Genomic DNA, 18,789 nt, shown 5'->3' with positions numbered 1-18,789 from the left:
TTTAAAAGCCAAGAAAGCGGAGATAAAATGATCTCCCTATTACCTAGATGTCGCTAACACCAGTTAGCGACAGCTAGTAGGAGATAGCGACCATCTTGGGCCCCACTTTGCATGTCAGTGATATTTATCACTAATGACATGCAAAGTGGGCGTGCCAAGATGTTAGCGACTGGAAACAGTCGCTAACATCGCTATCTCCTATTACCAACTTTTGGAGATATTCGCGCTAAGCGCGAATATCTCCAAAAGCTAACACCTGCCCTGAGCAGTTCTTAGCCATGCCATCCAATGGGAGGTGGATAACATGGCTAAGAGCATTAGCTCGGTAATGCATGAATATCGCAGACTTTTCAGCGATATTCATGCATTGCGGCCGTTTTTTATCGCATTTGCGATAAACCTTGGTAATACCAAGGTTTATCTGCGGTAAAAATCGCCGCAGCCGCAATTTTGGGGCATATTATCAAGGGGGTTTATCTCCGCTTTTTTGGCTTTAAAAGCCAAGAAAGCGGAGATAAAATTATCTCCCTATTACCTAGCTGGTGCAGTGAGCTAAAAAACGGTGATGGATTAAAACCATGATCTATTGACTTGGTAAGAGTATTCTGCATCATTCAGAAACTCTGTCCATCACCACCCCCCTTTTCCAAAATAGGTTTTATCCACACTATGTGTGGGAGGGTATACTCAGACGTGAGTCCCTTGCTCATTGCACCATCAAGATTCAAGCAAGCCGGGCCGAAGAAGGCTGTGATGCCAGAAACCGGTCCCCGGAAGCTTGTTTCCTTCCCAGTATAAGAATTGGCTTGGTAGTTTGGTTTGCCCTGTTCCCATCATGCACTGGGACAGGAACAGACTAATTTGCATATAGCCAGGTTCTGAGCTGGGATGGTGCAGTGAGCTAAAAAACGGTGATGGATTAAAACCATGATCTATTGACTTGGTAAGAGTATTCTGCATCATTCAGAAACTCTGTCCATCACCACCCCCCTTTTCCAAAATCGGTTTTATCCACACTATGTGTGGGAGGGTATACTCAGACGTGAGTCTCTTGCTCATTGCACCATCAGGATTCAAGCAAGCCGGGCCGAAGAAGGCTGTGATGCCAGAAACCGGTCCCCGGAAGCTTGTTTCTTTCCCAGTATAAGAATTGGCTTGGTAGTTTGGTTTGCCCTGCCCTGTTCCCATCATGCACTGGGACAGGAACAGACTAATTTGCATATAGCCAGGTTCTGAGCTGGGATGGTGCAGTGAGCTAAAAAACGGTGATGGCTTAAAACCATGATCTATTGACTTGGTAAGAGTATTCTGCATCATTCAGAAACTCTGTCCATCACCACCCCCCTTTTCCAAAATCGGTTTTATCCACACTAAGTGTGGGAGGGTATACTCAGACGTGAGTCCCTTGCTCATTGCACCATCAGGATTCAATCAAGCCGGGCCGAAGAAGGCTGTGATGCCAGAAACCGGTCCCTGGAAGCTTGTTTCCTTCCCAGTATAGGAATTGGCTTGGTAGTTTGGTTTGCCCTGTTCCCATCATGCACTGGGACAGGAAAAGACTAATTTGCATATAGTCAGGTTCTGAGCTGGGATGGTGCAGTGAGCTAAAAAACGGTGATGTATTAAAACCATGATCTATTGACTTGGTAAGAGTATTCTGCATCATTCAGAAACTCTGTCCATCACCACCCCCCTTTTCCAAAATCGCTAACACCAGTTAGCGACAGCTAGTATGAGATAGCGACCATCTTGGGCCCCACTTTGCATGTCAGTGATATTTATCACTAATGACATGCAAAGTGGGCGTGCCAAGATGTTAATGACTGGAAACAGTCGCTAACATCGCTATCTCCTATTACCAACATTTGGAGATATTCGTGCTAAGCGCGAATATCTCCAAAAGCTAACACCTTCCCTGAGCAGTTCTTAGCCATGTTATCCAATGGGAGGTGGATAACATGGCTAAGAGCATTAGCTCGGTAATGCATGAATATCGCTGACTTTTCAGCGATATTCATGCATTGCGGCCGTTTTTTTATCGCATTTGCGATAAACCTTGGTAATACCAAGGTTTATCTGCAGTAAAAATCGCCGCAGCTCAGCGGTAACATTTTGTCTCTAACCAAGCAATAGCGATATTTATCGCTATTGCTTGGTAATATGCCCCTATGTCTCTAACCAAGCAAAAGCGATAATTATCGCTATTGCTTGGTAATATGCCCCTAAGCGTGGGAAACCAGGACCTCAGTGTGTATTGGTGTACCAGAAAACCCACCTCAGTACCCAGAACCCCAATCCGACTAGCTCTAGTGTCTCATTCGTTCTCCGTACTACAGCGAAGCTACCAATTATTAGACATCCTAGAACATGTTGCTCCGTCCCTCTCAGGAATCGCAGGAAGTAGGACACTTTTTCACTCAGACACTCATACTTGTCTTGTCCACAATGTGAGTAAACAGAGACATGGTATCGTTTAAAATGTTTATTTTTACTAATGTGCTCTACAATACAGTATACTAGCCAACACAAGCAGTGCAATGCATAAGTACAATATAATCAGCATGGCAACAATTCCATAAAGCACAAACCGAGCAATCATTTTATAATGATGGTGGAAACAGGGCTACAGCTCCTTACCACACTTCCCGTGCTACAAGCTACTTTATTATAATTATAGAAGACCTCTAGGCTTTGTCAGGGAGACCACATACCCATGAGTTTAGATGCAAGGAATCACATCTCAGGACAAGCAGAGCTCTTCTCCATTGGAATGAATCTCTCCAAGTGCATTTTCATGCATGCGTTGCCATATTAAAAGCACTCGACTTTCAATAGTGCAGCTGTGCTCTATGTTGTGTCTATGGGTGGGGGACTGACCAAAGTGAATCAACAGCATACATTGTTTTTCGACCTTAAACACGCTGTGCAGACTAGGAGTACGTGTACAGCTAATTGTGTGAAGGGTAGACAGTCCTCATGCACAAATACAGCAACAGTTTATCCACGAGAATAAAGGCATGTAGTAACGTGTGCAAAAGCGGCAAGATGGCTGCCAAGCATAAACAAACTCATGCTAACTTAGCAATGTCTGCAGTTATTTCTATGACCTCACTATACCCTCCCCTGTTCAGTCCATCGGACAGAGGTTTATGGAGAACATGGAGTTCAACAAGTTGAGAGTAAGAGTTAGAGCATTGATCATTAAGTGAATAGAGGTTTCAACAGAAAAATGTAAATTTTGAATTTAACCCTTAAGAATCGGGTTGATTGTAGGGAGAGAGAGTAGAGAAAAATGTAGGTAAAAATATCTTTTCTCATTTAATAAGGAGGAAAGAAAGAAGAAAACAAGCCCAAAAATAAAAATATATATATATTACCTACTGGCGGTCGCCAGTAGGTAGTAATAGTTAGGACCTAATTTCCATAGGAAATCTGCAACATTCTATTTGGAATAACTTTGTCGCCGGTCGACGAATCTTCGCGAAATTTTCAAAACTGGTGGGGCGCTCTGGTCCGCTCCTATCTTGAATGTTTCGGGGTGATTCGTCAAGCAGGGGCTGACAAAAAAGGGGCATCCCAAAAAGTGTTTTCCCCATGCAATTTCGCTTAGGAACCTTTAATCGCAGCTACATCCCGAACTACTGAACCGAATTACACCAAATTTGGCAGAAAGGTAGACCTTGGTTCAGAGTCGTGCCTTTTGCTTAAATGGTGTAAATCAGTTCAGTAGTTCCTGGGAAAATCACAATTAAAATCACATATATAACTATGGCTGCGCAGGATCCGGGCACCCTGCCGAGCACGAGCTGTATGTTAATTGGCTGTTAAAAGTCCAAATCAGGAAGTGTTGGCAGCCATCTTGTGCCTTGGTAGAACCGAGGCACAAGAAACTTAAGAAACAAATATGAAAAACCCAAAAAAGGGGCAGGGTAGAAACACCCTGACCCCCTAGGCCTGCTCAGGGGGTCCCACAAGGCCTCTCACGGTCAAACAGTTTTTTGTTTTTTTTTAATTGGCAAAATCCTGTCGATAAGAAAAAAAACAAAGCATGGTCTCCCGCGCTTGGATGCTACTTAGCTGCTGGGGGCATGTGGAAAATAAAGTGCCCCGGGAACCGCCACCCCCTGGGTCAAAGTATGGATAAGTGCGGGGGGCTCACGGCCCCCCCAGCAGCCCCGGGGACCGCCACCCCCGGAGCTTAATAGTTTAATGTGGGGGGTCTCTAAGGCCCCCCTGAGCCCTGGGGCCGCCACCCCCCGGGGCTCGACTTTATTGACATTGCATGGAGGGCACAGAGCCCTCCCCCACAGTCCCAAAAACCGCCACCCCCTGGAGCTTTATTTAATGAAGAAATACCCTGTGTGGTGGGTCTCAAGCCCCCCCACATGCCCCGGGGACCTCCACCACCCTGGTGCACTAAAGATTAAAATTTGGGGGTCTGTGACGGAACCCCCAGCCCCAGGGACCACCACCCCCGAAGCTTTGTAAAATATGGGAGGGGGGCCGCGAGGCCCCCCTCCTGGAGCTAGCTCCTGCAGTGTCTTGGGGTGCTCCCCATGTGGAAAAGCAATGCCGGCTCCGGCAGGATGCGGGGAGCCGTGGGGGGATTGGGGACACCCCACGGTCCCGAACGGAGAGTGCCAGCCCCGGGGATGGGGTCCCCGGAGCTACAAGTGGTACGAGAGGGGGGCCACGAGGTCCCCTCCTGAAAAGTGCAAAAAAATGGTTTTAATAAAAAGGCCGGCCCCGGGGGATGGGGTTCCCGGTGCCATAAATGGCCGGGAGGGGAGCCACGCGGCCACCCTCCTCAACAATTAAAAAAAATATATAATAAAAAAAGGAAAAGGCCATGCTCCGGGGGATGGGGTCCCCGGGGCTGATTAAGGCCTCGGGATGGGGGCCACGCGGCCCCCTTCCACATTTTTTAAATTAAAAATAAATAAATTAGGGTGCAGGCCCTGGGGAATGGGTTCCCCGGGGCCAAAAAAATAGAAAAAGAAGGGGGGCTACATAGCCACCCTTCCTAAATTTTTAGGCATTGCTCTGGAGGCCACGCCCCCTCCTTTCATCACTCTGAAAACGCGCCCCCTGGCGCGTTTGCAGAGGGGGAACACATTCCCCTTGAACACTGGTGGTCCCTGGAGGTCAACTAGCCCACCAGGAACCTTCAGGATGCTCCAGGTGGCTGCTTTACAGAGAGGTGTTTTGAGGCCATGCCCCTTTTTACACCTCTCTGCAACGCAGCTCTTGGTGATTACTGGAGATAGCTGGTGGACTAGTTGCACCCCATGGACCCTCAGTATTCAAGGGGAGTTAATCCCCCAACCTAAAACACACCATGGGGCGCGTTTGCGTAGTGGTGAAGGGAGGGGGCGAGGCCTGAGTTCACATGTGTGTAAACACACCCTGTGGCGCGGTTTAAGTTGGGGAATTAATTCCTTGTCAATCCTGAGGGTCCCTGGGGGCCAACTAGCCCACCAGGTACCTCCAGTAAGCTCCACAGAGTTGCGTTGCAGTGTTCTAAAAAGGGACATGTCCTCTGAACACTTCTCTCCAACGCAGCCCCCTGGTGCATACTGGAGGTACCTGGTGGGCGAGTTTGCCCCCAGGGACCTACAGGTTTGAGGAGGAATTACTTATCTAACTAAAAACGCGCCACAGGGCATGTATGCCGACATGTCACCTCATGCCATGCTCCCTTCTTTCACCACTGTGCAAACACACCCAATGGCGCATTTTAAGTTGGGGAATTCATTCTCTTTCAATACTGAGGGTCCTTGAGGGCCAAATAGCCTAACAGGCATCTCCAGTATGCGTTGCAGACAGGTGTTCCAAGGCCGTGCCCTTTTTTACACCTCTCTGCAACGCAGCTCTATAGCTCTTATTGGAGGTACCTAGTGGGCTAGTTTGACCCTAGGGACCCTTAGGATTCAAAGGGACTTAATCTCTCAACTTAGAACTGCCACAGGGTGCGTTTACACAGTGGTGAAGGGAGGGAACGGGGCCTGAGGTGATGTGTGCAAACAAGCCCTGTGGCATTTTAAGTTGGGGAAAAAATTCCCCTTCAATCCTGAGGGACCATGGGGGCCAAGTAGCCCACTAGGTGCTTCCAGGAAGCGCCACTGCGCTGCGTTGCAGAGAGGTGGTGCAGGCCATGCCCCTTTGTACATCTCTCTGCTATGCAGCTCTGTGGCACTAACTGGATGTACCTAGTGGGCTAGTTGGACTCTAGGGACCCTCAGGATTGAGGGGTAATTATTTCCCCAACTTAAAACGTGCCACAGGGCTTGTTTGCACACATAAGTGATCAGTGATCAGTCATCAGTGATGTAATTTGAGATGTCATCAGTGATGTCATCAGTGATGTAACTGACCATGTCATGAATGATGTAATATGTGAAAACATCAGCAGTGGATTGCGGGTGCGCGAGTTATAGTTAGTACAACTAACTATATCAGAGGAATTTCAATGGCTTTGTATGAGTGAAATGTTCAGCTAACTATAACACCCCTAAAACCTATGGTTTTTTCAGTGAATTTCTAAGGTTTTTTAAATGCTAATTCCTATCCATAAAATGTCTAAAACCAATGTTTTTTTCAGTGAATATATATATATATATATATATATATATATATATATATATATATATATATATATATATATATATATATATATATATATATATATATATACATATATACTGCAGATGATGCTGTTTCACAGAGGACAGTGTTGAGTGTCTTAATCAGGTTTGACATAATTTACCAACCGAGTAAGTAGTGACCGACTGGGAATTAGAAAAACAGGGATCAGGCTTATCCTATAGCCAGGTGTCTTGCTGTGGAAACGCAGTAGGCATTAATCCGAGCTTGTCTGCCAGACCAACCAACTTAGGGGGTTTAAAGCAGAAATATTAAAAGTAACATTCTGGAATAAGGACTGGAAGTTGTCCATGGAATAATCAGTATGATTGGTCCTGTTCAGATATGCAGCCAGAGTGGGAATGGCAGGGGCATTAATTTGCTTTTAAGTAGCCAATCCAAAACAACGTAGTCTGATGGACCGAATCATTCAAAAATAAAATCTGAGCAGGAATAAGGCACACATGATGTCAACCTTCAGTGCCACGCACCTGCCAGGGTCTGGAACCCCACACAGATTTAAGATCTATTGAGGCCTTCCATAGATCATAGCCACCCACTGACAAATGATTAACAAAAGATTAGGAGTACACTAATTTGGTGTGGGTGAGCATCACTTTAGAATTTGACAAAAAATGTAATTTAAAATAAAAGGATTCCGGTTTGGATTTATCAAAATCAGTAAAATTTGTACATTTAAAAAAAAAGGTTTTAGAGCTACCCTCCAATGGAGCCGGGCAAGGTTCCCACTGTGTGAAATTAAAAACATTCATAAATGTATCAGCTTTATGCAGGAAATGATGGCCATAATGCTGGCAGCAAAACAAATCAGCATAATTTGCAGTATTCAAATACTTTCTTCAAATCTGAAAAACAGAGATTGTATAGCATGTACGTTCCAGTCATCAGATCGTATATTGTGCTTCACTACATCACCCATGGAAACACGAAGTACATTTGGCACGTAAATTATCTCTGTAGGGCCATGTATCTGAAAATCCACTGCATCCCAAACTATGCCATCCTCAACTGGCCAGGCAGAGATGTTGACAGAAGCCAGGTGCCTTTTCAAAATGTGAGAAGACGAATGCAGGGCCAAAGTTCCATCCACCAGTCTCACAGCAGAGCGTTCTGGAATGTAGTGACCATGAAAAGGAAAAAGAATGTCTCAAATCCAATTGACATGAAAAGAAAATGGCAAAAAGGACCATCCAAATCTATGTCTAAGGTGGAATCAAATAAGTTTGTTTAAACCAGCCAACAAAAATTGAGAATTTTGGAGGGAGTTACTGATAATGTAGAGTCTGAGTCAAAAGAGAAACGTGACTGTTGAAGGGTATCAGGCTGCAAACCAGATGACGACTCGGTTGCAGGATAAGTATACACATTTTCTTCATTTAGACGGAAGTAAGGAGGTTTAGCAAAGGGTTACTGACAGAGTTCGGTTCAATGGCTGTATCAGGCTGTGCATTGTCAGAAGCACCCAACACTGTATTCCTGGAAATCGCTGTACATGAAGACGCTGGTGTTATACTATTCAGGATTGGCCAGATGTTGTAACCTGACATTTTCCACAGAGACGTTTCTGTTGTCTTTTCAACCAGGAAGTGGTGGTAAAATGACTGCATGAGTTCCCTTCTCGCCAAGCACTAGTACAGGTGTACGATAAGAGGGGCCAAACTATTTTTTTGTTTTCCACCCTCTCTCGGACCAAGTCTCCGAATTTGGGTAGCCAGCTGACTACCGGAATCTGCAGAGCTGCATCAGTGGCAAATATTCCTTTGCAAGACTGTCCAGGGTCTCTTGTAGCTTCTGTAATACAGCAGAATGATTATCTACTTCAAAGGATGCAGCAGAGGCCGCAATGTCTAGTCCATCAAGGTCTGGCACAAACATTTTCATGCCAAAGAGCATTTCGTATGGGGTCCGCCCACCCAGAGATTTATTTATTCAGCCTATAAATGTATTTATTTATTTATTCAGCTTATAAAGCGCACTGTCACCTTACCGGCATCCTGGCACTAAGCAACTCAGAGTACAGGGAAGGTGTGTCGGATACAAGGCCAGGCGACTAAGGGGCAGATTTATGAGGCCCTTGCGCCACGTTTACGCCGCTGTTGCGTCACGCAAGGCGGCGTAAACGTGGCGCATCCCTACGAACGATTTACAACGTGACGCATCTAGGCAGATGCGTCACGTTGTAAAGCCCTGCGCCGCTTGTGGGCGTTCCGGCGCAGGGTGGGCGTTCCGGGGCAGGTGCGCCTCGCAAAAGTGGCTGAGTGAAATCTATAAGATTTCACTCAGTCACTTTCAGGCCAATGCTGCGTCAAAAGCCTGCGCCTGCTTGAAGCAGGCGTAGGTCGTGATGCAGCATTGGTCAGATAGGGCACCCCCGAGCCTTGCTGGAGCTGCGTCGCGCTTGCGACGCAACTCCAGCACTGCGCCGCCTTTACGGCACAGATGCGTCACGCATCTGTGCCGTTTTTGCCCCATGGTGCGCCGCATTGTAAATGCGGCGCACCATGGGTGGCGGAGCTGTGGCGCACTGTGGCGCACATTAACTGGCGCATCCCTGGGGATGCGCCAGTTAACATAAATCTGCCCCATTGTCTTGAGGAACAGCCAGGTTTTCAAACTTCTTCTAAAAGGGAGGAGCTCCCTAATTTGCCTGATCTCCCACGGGAGCTCGTTCCACAGTTTGGCCGCTGCCTCACCTAAGGATCGACCCCCCTGACCTGACTTTCCTAAGCCACGGTACCTTCACCAGTCTCGCTGAGGAGAAGCGGAGCCTTGTTGTAGGGATATACCAATCAAATTTTTCCGCATAAGCACAGGACCATCCCTTGAAGGGCTTTAAAAACAAGGCAGAGAGATTTAAATTCAACTCTCTGTCTCAGAGGAAGCCAGTGCAGTTCTGCCAAGGTCGCAGATGTAGAGGACCTTCTAGACAGCCCTAGGACTAGCTTGGCTGCTGCTGACTGGATCCTCTGTAGTCTGTGCAAAAGGAACTTCGGGGAGTCAAGCAATAGGGCATTACAGTAGTCTAACTTACTGAAAATTGTACACCCTGCCACAAGCGCACACACCTGAGGAGGTAGCAAAGGGAAGATTTTCCGCAGGGATCTAATAATTGCAAAACAGCAAACTGCCATTTTTATAACCTGAGCTTCCATAGTAAGTTTGTTGTCAAACATAATGCCCAGGTTACAAACTGTTTTTACATGCCAAACTGCGGTCGAAGTACCAGAGGGCCAAAAATTGCAAGAAAAGACATGAGAAGTCCTGCTCACTGAGCAGGAAATCACCTCAGTTTCCCCTGCATTAAATTGTAATGAGTTGTCCTTTAGCAAACGGGCTGTAACCTGCAGACAGTTGTGAAACACATCCACTGAGGTTGAGTCCTCTCCCTCAAAGGACAGAATCAGCTGTGTGTCATCAGCATACTTTACGATGTCAATATTGTATGCTTTGATGACAGCAATCAGGGGTTTCAAATAAATATTAAATAAAATAAGCCTAATTGCCGAGCCCTGTGGCACACAATGCTACATGTTGGAGAAGGCAAATTGAAAGGGAGGGAGGGACACCGCCTGCTGTCTGTCCTGTAGAAAAGACTGAAACCATCGTAAGGCACAGCCCCTCACCCCGTACCGCTTAATCTACTTAGCAGGATCTCATGGTTGACCGTATCAAAGGCAACAGACAGGTCGAGCAGGATCAGCACTGCTGCCAGACCCCTTTCTGCCTGCCTTTGACGTTCATCCATAACGGTCACCAAGGCCGCCTCAGTACCGTGGGCTGGCAGGAAAACAAACTGCACCTCCTCCAGCAAATTATGTTGCTCCAGGTGCCTAGAAAGAGTGTTACTAACTACACGTTTCACATTCTTGGCCGGAAACGGCAACAAGGAAATGGGCCTATAATTCTTAGAACACTCTGGATCAAGAGAGCCAGATCAGCAGAGGTGTCACCAGAGCTTGCTTCCATTGGGGAGGGACCACACCACTAGCTAAAGACTGATTACAAATCCAGCGGAGAGTTGGAAACAGCTCTTCCAAATCTTGTGTGGTCCAGGGGGGAACTGGAGGAAATACCCTGTGCCACCCTACTGAAATCCTCCACCGCCAAAAGCACAAAGTCATTTAGATATTCAGCAGCCTGAGAAGCGGTGCTAGTATCCACACCCTCAGAGTCACTCACCAGAGGAGCGTCAACGCTCATAACCTCAGAGGCTACACTCCCTGCTGCCTGATGGCCACCCTCCAGATCATCAATGATCAGTTGGATTTTCTCCTGGAAGAATCTGGCTAGGTTCTCACAGAGTTCTCGAGAGGGGAGTATCACATTCTTGGAACAGTCAGAGCTAGTAAGACTGTTCAGGATGTTAAAAATGATTCTGGAGCTGTTAGAGGCATTGCAGATTAAGGAAGAGAAATAGTCAGCCTTAGACCTTCTAATCTCCTTCTTATAATGCACAATTTTGAGTTTCCACAGGAGCTTGTCAATCTCCTTGTAGCCTCGCCTCCCTCTCCTCTCAGCCTGTTTGCACGCTAATTTCAGGTCTTTCACAGTATTGTTAAACCACGGGGCGATGCTCTGCTCCTACATATATGTTTTTTCAGGGGGGCACAAGAGTCCAAGACCGAGGTGATCTTCAGACACAGAGAGACATAATTCTCCTCAACTTGCTTGTCTAATGAGAAACAATCCCCAACCTGGAACATGATATCAGAACCCCTCATTCGTGTGAGAGCCTTCCAATCTCTACTAATATATTCTGTCGTGGAGTGAAATACCTGAGTATTAAGGGTATTATAGTTAACAAAGAATTTAATCAGAAAGCGATCCGTCCATTCTATAGGCATAATTTCACCAATATGCAGAAGATGGGTTTCTTAGAAAATTAAATTAAGAATATGCTCAGCTTTATGAGTGGCCTTGGAAAACTGCTGAAAGAGGCCAAGACCTTCACATGAGTGAAGTACATTATAAAAACCAGAGTCGAGAGAGCCATTTAACCACAAATTAAAATCACCCAAAATTACTAGTCCTTGATGCGTGGCTGCCATATTAGTAAAAATATCCAATAGTGATTGCTGCTGCTGTACACTAAAAGCCCTGGGGGGTCTGTAACAGATAATCCCCGTTAAAATAAGGCCAGAATCATTTTTAATGGTCATGCCAAATAGTTCCAGTCCTGTAACCACATCAATATCAATAGTCCCCATTTTCAAGGTATCTTTATAAATTACCCCAACCCCACCTCCCCTCCCATTCAGCCAGGGTTGGTGGTAGATTTTGTAGCTGGGCGGACAAGCCTAGCCAGGGTCCACCACACAATCTGGGCAGGTCCAGGTTTTTGTCATAAACAGAACATCAAGCTTGTGTGACTTCAGCAACAGTTGAATTTCCACGCTATGCTTGGGCAAAGACCTCACATTTAAAAGCCCACAAGCTAGAAGACCCTTGTCTAAGAAATCTCCTAGGAGAGCCGCATGACTCACCTATGACTCAGCTATATGATAGATCACATCCCTAGAATATCTTATGTGGCCATGTTCCACATTAGAGCCACCACCGATCCCCAAATGGGCAGCATGGCTGGCGCTGAGCGCTTCCTTAGCGCGGACAGGCGCAGACAGGCTTGCCTTTGGCGCGCCCGCTGCGAGCTTTGCTGCGCGCTTGCGGCATCAGGGATTTTATGGAGCTCTGAACGTGTGGCTGAAAAGAGCTAGAGCATTAAAACACTTCCTTCAAGATGGTGGGTCCGCTCGCACGGACGGACCCCGCCGGTGGGAAAGATCGTAAGAGGAGCTGAATCACCGCTCCATTCCCAACAGGTCAGTGAGAATTGCAATTACAATCTAAAATAAACAGTTTACAACAAACCGCAGTAAACAGGATGCGTGACCTTGCCGGCACATCCCTGCCGAACACACACTACCACCCTCTGAGCAGCCAAATCAAGAGATCTTCTAGGGAGATTATTTAGTGCACGTTGTACACTATACAAATTGGCTAACCAGTTTCTATCACTACCTAGGACCCTAGCTGTCAAGGATTGCTTTAAGTCTTGGTTCATTCGCTCCACAACTGAATTACCCTCAGGCCTGTATTGAGATGATACCTTGTCCTGCACCCCCAAACACCCCGTGACCTCCTTGTACGCCTTAGAGGCGCACGCAGGACCCTGGTCAAAATGGAAAGTTCCACACTCAAAAATTCCCACAAAGGCACGCAAATCCCTGATGACAGCTCGAGCGTCAGCACTTTGTTGTGGACATACCCAAAGAAAATGTGTGAACAAATCAACTGCAACTAAGATGAATTTATAGGCAGTATCTGAAGAAAATGGACCGCAGTGACCTAAATAAACACATCCAAAAGGTCTATTAGAAAGACACGACGGTGTTTGTGGTGGTCGTGCTACTGGAGACAGCTTAATCTGTTGGCAAATGTCCCATTTTAGCACATAATTACAGGTTTGTTTATACAACCCACGCAACCAGAAACACTGCTGCAAGATAGAAACAGTCGCATACACTCCAGCATAGGCCGAAGCCAAGCCTTCGTATGCGGCTGTAGTCAGTGAAAGTATGCGGTCTGCATTGGGAATCAACCTGTCACCAACGTCATTAATCCTCACATGAGGAACTTTATCGGGACTTAAGTGATAAGAGTACTTGGAAGGAAAACCCTGCAGGTAAATGCCACCTTCACTGTAGCAGCAATAGCTGCAAAGATGTCATTATCAATCTTATTCATGGATCTTGTAACCGGTGCAACTGTAAATGAGGCTACTGCCGATTTAGCTGCTTCATCAGCGAAACTATTGCCAGCCGCTTTATCTGTCTTGCTTTCTTCTTTCTTGATGCAGAGAGCTCTTTCCTTTGGTCCTCCACTGCTGGGGGAGGAGTCTTTTCTGAGAACTTTAAGGAACGCTGCAGGAGTTGGAACTTGTGGCGTAAGTTTCTGGCGAGGAGGGCCTTCACAGTTTTAGCGCATGCAGGGTACACCTCCAGTTCTCCGGATGTAGCCATTCGGATTAAAATGTCCCCCCCTACAAGGTGACACGCACATGGACGGACCCCCAGGGAACATATGTGGGCATGACAGGCACATGAGGGAGACAAAATGTCACTATTGCATCAGTTTATGCCCCTTCAAATCCACAGGCAAGGACTCTCCATGGTACTGGAGACAACGGGTACGTTGCATATTATTGGGGGCGATTTTAACAATGTAATGTTCATTCCTAAGGACTGTTCCAGGGACCACGTTAACCTCCCCCGATTACACAATTGGCTCGACTGACAGACACCCTTGGTTTGGTGGACGTATGGCGATACATGCATCCAGACACATGACAGTACTCGTATTATTATGGGACCCACAGGGTTCCCTCACGACTGGACTATGTATTTCTCCCCCGATGTGCCTTTGGGAACATCAAGGAGGAGGAAAATCCAGCCCGTGGAATCACTGACCACTCACCTCTGCTTGTTAAGGGGGGGAGAGGCCACCGCTGGGACAAGGGTATTGGAGACTATCGGCCTGGGATCTATAGAACAAAGAGATGTTACAGGGACTCCGGGCCGACGCGAAAGTTTATTTTGCCGAAAAATGGGGTACAGTGTAGTTGGTTGTGATATTGTAGGAGGCCTATAAGACAATGCTAAGCAATAGGGCCAAAAAGCGAATAGCTTGGCAAAAACGGAAGACACAAGAAGAGCTTGCCACATTGGAAACTCAACTTCTGGCGCTAGAACAGTGCCACCTCACAGGCAAAGACCTACAGGTTCTCCGACAACTTACAGACACAAAACAGCACTACAGGGATCTGGCTACAGGGGAGGCTACAACACAGACACAGGTGACCATTCATAGGCTTTATGATGTGGGGGATAAGTCTGGCAAGCTATTGGCTTGGCTTAGTCGCAAGGAAGTGGAAGCCTGGTGGGTAGAGAAAAGTAGTAAATCACCAGGGAAGGATGCAGGGGGAGACGCACAAATAGTACGGACGTTCACCTCTTATTTTTAGAATTTCTATAAGGCCCAGGAGCTGGGGACCCCGTCGGAGATTTTAACATACCTGGAAACTATCCAGACCTTGAGCCTGGATGATGATGAGAGGGAAGGGCTGGAATCAGACATAATGGTTGACGAACTTAAAAACGCAATAACTAAATTGCAACCTGGGAAGTCCCCAGGCCCAAACGGACTCCCTGCGGAATTTTATAAGAAAGGAAAAGACCTTTTGGCTATGCACCTCTTGGCGTTGTTCAGAGACGCGGCTACGGACGGGGTCCGACCTCTAGATCTCCGGATTGTCCCCATCAACAAACTGGGGAAACCCCCTCAAGATTGCGCTTCCTGTCACACAATCTCCCTCCTCAACATAGAGGTCTAACTCCTGGCGACTATACTGGCTCTCCGTCTCCGCCAGGTCACCAGGGCCCTTGTACATCGAGACCTAATGGGTTTCCTACCCTGTTGGGCTACTAGACAAAACTTGTGAAGAACCCATAATTGGCTCATGGAGGTGCAGGATCGTGAAGATCCCCATATGTTCCTCTCCTTAGATGCTGAAAAAGCATTTGACGCTGTGCATTGTCCTTTTCTAGAGGCACCTCTAGTTAAGTTTGGTATTGGCCCCAAGTTACGTTTATGAATCAGCCTCCTGTATGCAGACCCACGTGCTGGGGTTAAGGTAAATGGACTACTGTTAGATGACTTTCCTATCAGACGGGGAACCCGACAGGGATGCCCGCTGTCACCCCTACTTTTGGCCCTCACAATAGAAATAGTGGCATGCAAGAAAGCGGAGATACAAGAGTTCCATATCACACGAGACGTGGGGGAAGAAAAGATTTCACTCTATGCAGATCACAACTTGTTATATGTTACCCGACCGGATGACACCATTCCCGCCCTGTTTGAGCTCATGGGCAGATAATGGTCCTTTTTGGGATATGCCATAAACTGGCATAAGTTGGTCATATATGGCCAAAGAGTCCGGAGGTTTGGCCCTCTCTTCTTGGGCCCTTCTGGTAGCACAGACAGTGTTTACTTATTTGGGGATTTATCTCACCGCGGACAGAAAAGTCTCATATCAAAATAATATTCAGCGGGTCATAACTAACTTTGCAGCTGACGCGCTGAGGTGGAAAGCACACCTGCTCACGCCCTTTGGTTGGGCAGCGATTTTCAAAATGATTATTTACCCGGTTTCCTATATGCCCTTTAAAATGAGTATTTGCCCCCTCTCCAGGCAGACATTTCGGGTGATAGACGCGGAATTGCGCTTCCTGTTGTGGCTCGGGAAGCAACCAAGGATTGCACTAAGCCCGCTACAGCCGAACCAATATAATGGAGGGATATCCTTACCAGATATTGAGGCCTACTATTGGGCGGAACATTTGACACCGGTGAACAAATGGATCCACATTTTGGCAGATCAACCCCCTAATAGGCTAGAGAGAGACATCATGTCAAAACGTATATACTCATTTTTCCTTTATAGGGAGCGATGTAGGAATCGCCTACTCCCGGCCACACAAGTTACACTAGAGCAACTAAGGTAATGGGCTGGGCACACAAACCAACAAAGCAGACACTGATCTGGCACTGCACCTGGTAGAAGGAGCTCCACAAAATGAGGGGCTGTGGGGGTTGGGATGCCATCGGCAGCTCCATTATAGGCGATGTAGTGGCCAGAGGAGAACTTTAGAATTTCGGGACACTAGCGACAGACTATGGTTTACACACTACCTAACATTTTAAAATATGCGCAGCTGAAACATGCCTGGACAGCCAAAAGCTCCATCTCCTCTTCTATGCCGGACTATGCACTGTTGGAGGGGTGCCTATTGCAGGAACAGGTATCCCAGAAGGCAGTCTCCCTTGTCAGGATTCCAGTAGGTTGCGCCTACCTCGCAGCTAACGTACTACACTTCCTAGAAGGCGGCCTGGAATTGGGAGATTTAGGAGCGTGTGTCGCGCAGGAAGTTGCGCATAATCTGTTCATTCTCTCTCGGCTGAGAGAGGAGGACATTGCTAGAGGACTTCTTTTATTTTGTTCCTTCCAAGCCACCCGTGAGTACCGTGGGGGTTTACCTGTTGGGTGGAGTGGAGCGGAATATGGCGGTAGCCAATTACCGCGTATTACCGTATCCATTGTTTGCTGGCATTCAAAGGTTTGGCGGCTTGCTGAACACAGCGGTGTCAGTTAACCGCGTGCTATAGTGAAGCCGGTTTATTTCAAGGACTTTTACTCATCCACGGCAGTGGAGTACGGCGGTGGTCGCAACCGTGTTCTTCTGTGTGGCTATACTGTTCTGGTGATATTTTGAGTTCTTCCCTGCAACGGGTACGGCGGTCACTAAACCGCATACTACCGGGTGCAGCCATTGTTCTCCTTTGTATGGTCTTCACCTTAGCAGCGGAGTACAGCGGTGGCCACAACTGCGTATTCCCGTGTATAGATTTGTTAGTTATTCTATTTGGGCTTAACGCTTGAGTGCTATATATATATATATTTCTCAGCTTCATACAAGTGGAACTCTTGACTCATTGTTCAGAGGTGTATTTAACTCTGTACGAAGAATGCTAATACTGGGGTGTTAGGAGCTTATTCACTAGTTTCTATTGTTTCTTTATGGGACTGTTGCTGAACTGCTATGGGTAGGTGATACCATGATTGAACCCATATATCTGAACTCAGTGGAGTGAATGGTTTGGATTGATTGATATGAATGCTTTCATTTCAGGTCATGTATTTATTGTATACTGAAGCCCATAAACTATATCTTCAGCGGTTATTTGCTCAGGTACCTATATATTATTGTTTAGTGAGAATGATATGAGCGTAGATTATTTTCTGGTGTTAACCCATATCTTTTGTTGTTTTAGGTCCTATTTCCCTGCTGTCCCTTCCCCCTCCTTTCCCTCACCTGATAATTTGAATGCCCTGTGAGTAACTCCTTATCAGGGACTTGGTAATATCAGGAGGTGGACCATACATTCTACTGCGACTGAATCCTGCGGAACTGGGCCTGACAGAATTACACGCCCACGTATTATAGTTCCGCCCAGTTCAGACGTAGAGGAAATAATGGCAACTATGGATGACGTTCTCCAAGCACTAATTTTAGTGCAACAAGAATTGGCATCCTCAAAGGCTGAAACTGCATCTTTAAAGGAGAAAGTAGAAACCCATTTGATGTTAACCGAGGAACCTCCCAGATTCAGGTCACGGTCCCTCCACCCATTCCTTTAGCCAGTCCAGAAAAATACTCCGGAGATCCAGCTAAAGTACAAATGTTTCTGCCTCAAATAATGTTACACTTCTCCTGCAAACCACCTCTTTCCCCAAACAACCACGTGAGAGTAGCATTCGCTATTTCATACTTAATAGGAGATGCCGCCAATTGGGCAGTCCATTTAGTCACAAATAACGATGCAGTATTATCAGATTGGGCTGCTTTTAGGGCAGAGTTCGAGAAGGTTTACGATCGCAGAGCCACCACCTTTAGTGCTGACAGAGAATTATTGGAGCTCAAACAAGGGAGGGCTGATTTGGTTACTTAGCTACCCACCTTCAATTGATTGGTGGCTGAAACAGCTTGGCCGGAGGAAAAGAGAATGTCCTTCTTTTACCAGGGTCTAAAAGATGAGCTGAAGGATGTGGTAGCACAAATAGACCCCCAGCCCTCAAATTGCACGGACATGATAAATTTGACATTAAGGTAGGATGGGAGAATGATGGAGAGAGGGGGTGATCGACGGGGGTGGGAAAAGGGCTCTTATAGAACAGAGAGACCTGTACGTAGATTGAAGGCTAGCCTCAAAACACCTGCTGAACCGATGGAAATAGGAGCCGTTCGTATGCCTTTGTCCAAGGAAGAAAGAGACACCCGAAGGGTACAGGGCCTATGTATGTACTGTGGGAAAAAAAGCCACTATGTTAGAGAATGTCCCACTAAACCCAAGGCTTCAGAAGCCTGGTCCCGAAATAAAAGGGTGGCTGCTACCTCTTTCAGTTTTCTGACCCTTTCAGGGGATTCAACAGTTGTTAGAGGGATAAACAAAGGTTTGCAACTCCCCTCTTTGGCTACTTCTGATTTATTAGATACTGAATCACATATA

The sequence above is a fragment of the Lissotriton helveticus genome, chromosome 3_2 (genome assembly GCF_964261635.1).
Source record: "Lissotriton helveticus chromosome 3_2, aLisHel1.1, whole genome shotgun sequence".
Lineage (NCBI taxonomy): Eukaryota > Metazoa > Chordata > Amphibia > Caudata > Salamandridae > Lissotriton > Lissotriton helveticus.
The sequence above is the reverse complement of the archived record's forward strand: the minus strand, read 5'-3'. Positions refer to the sequence as shown.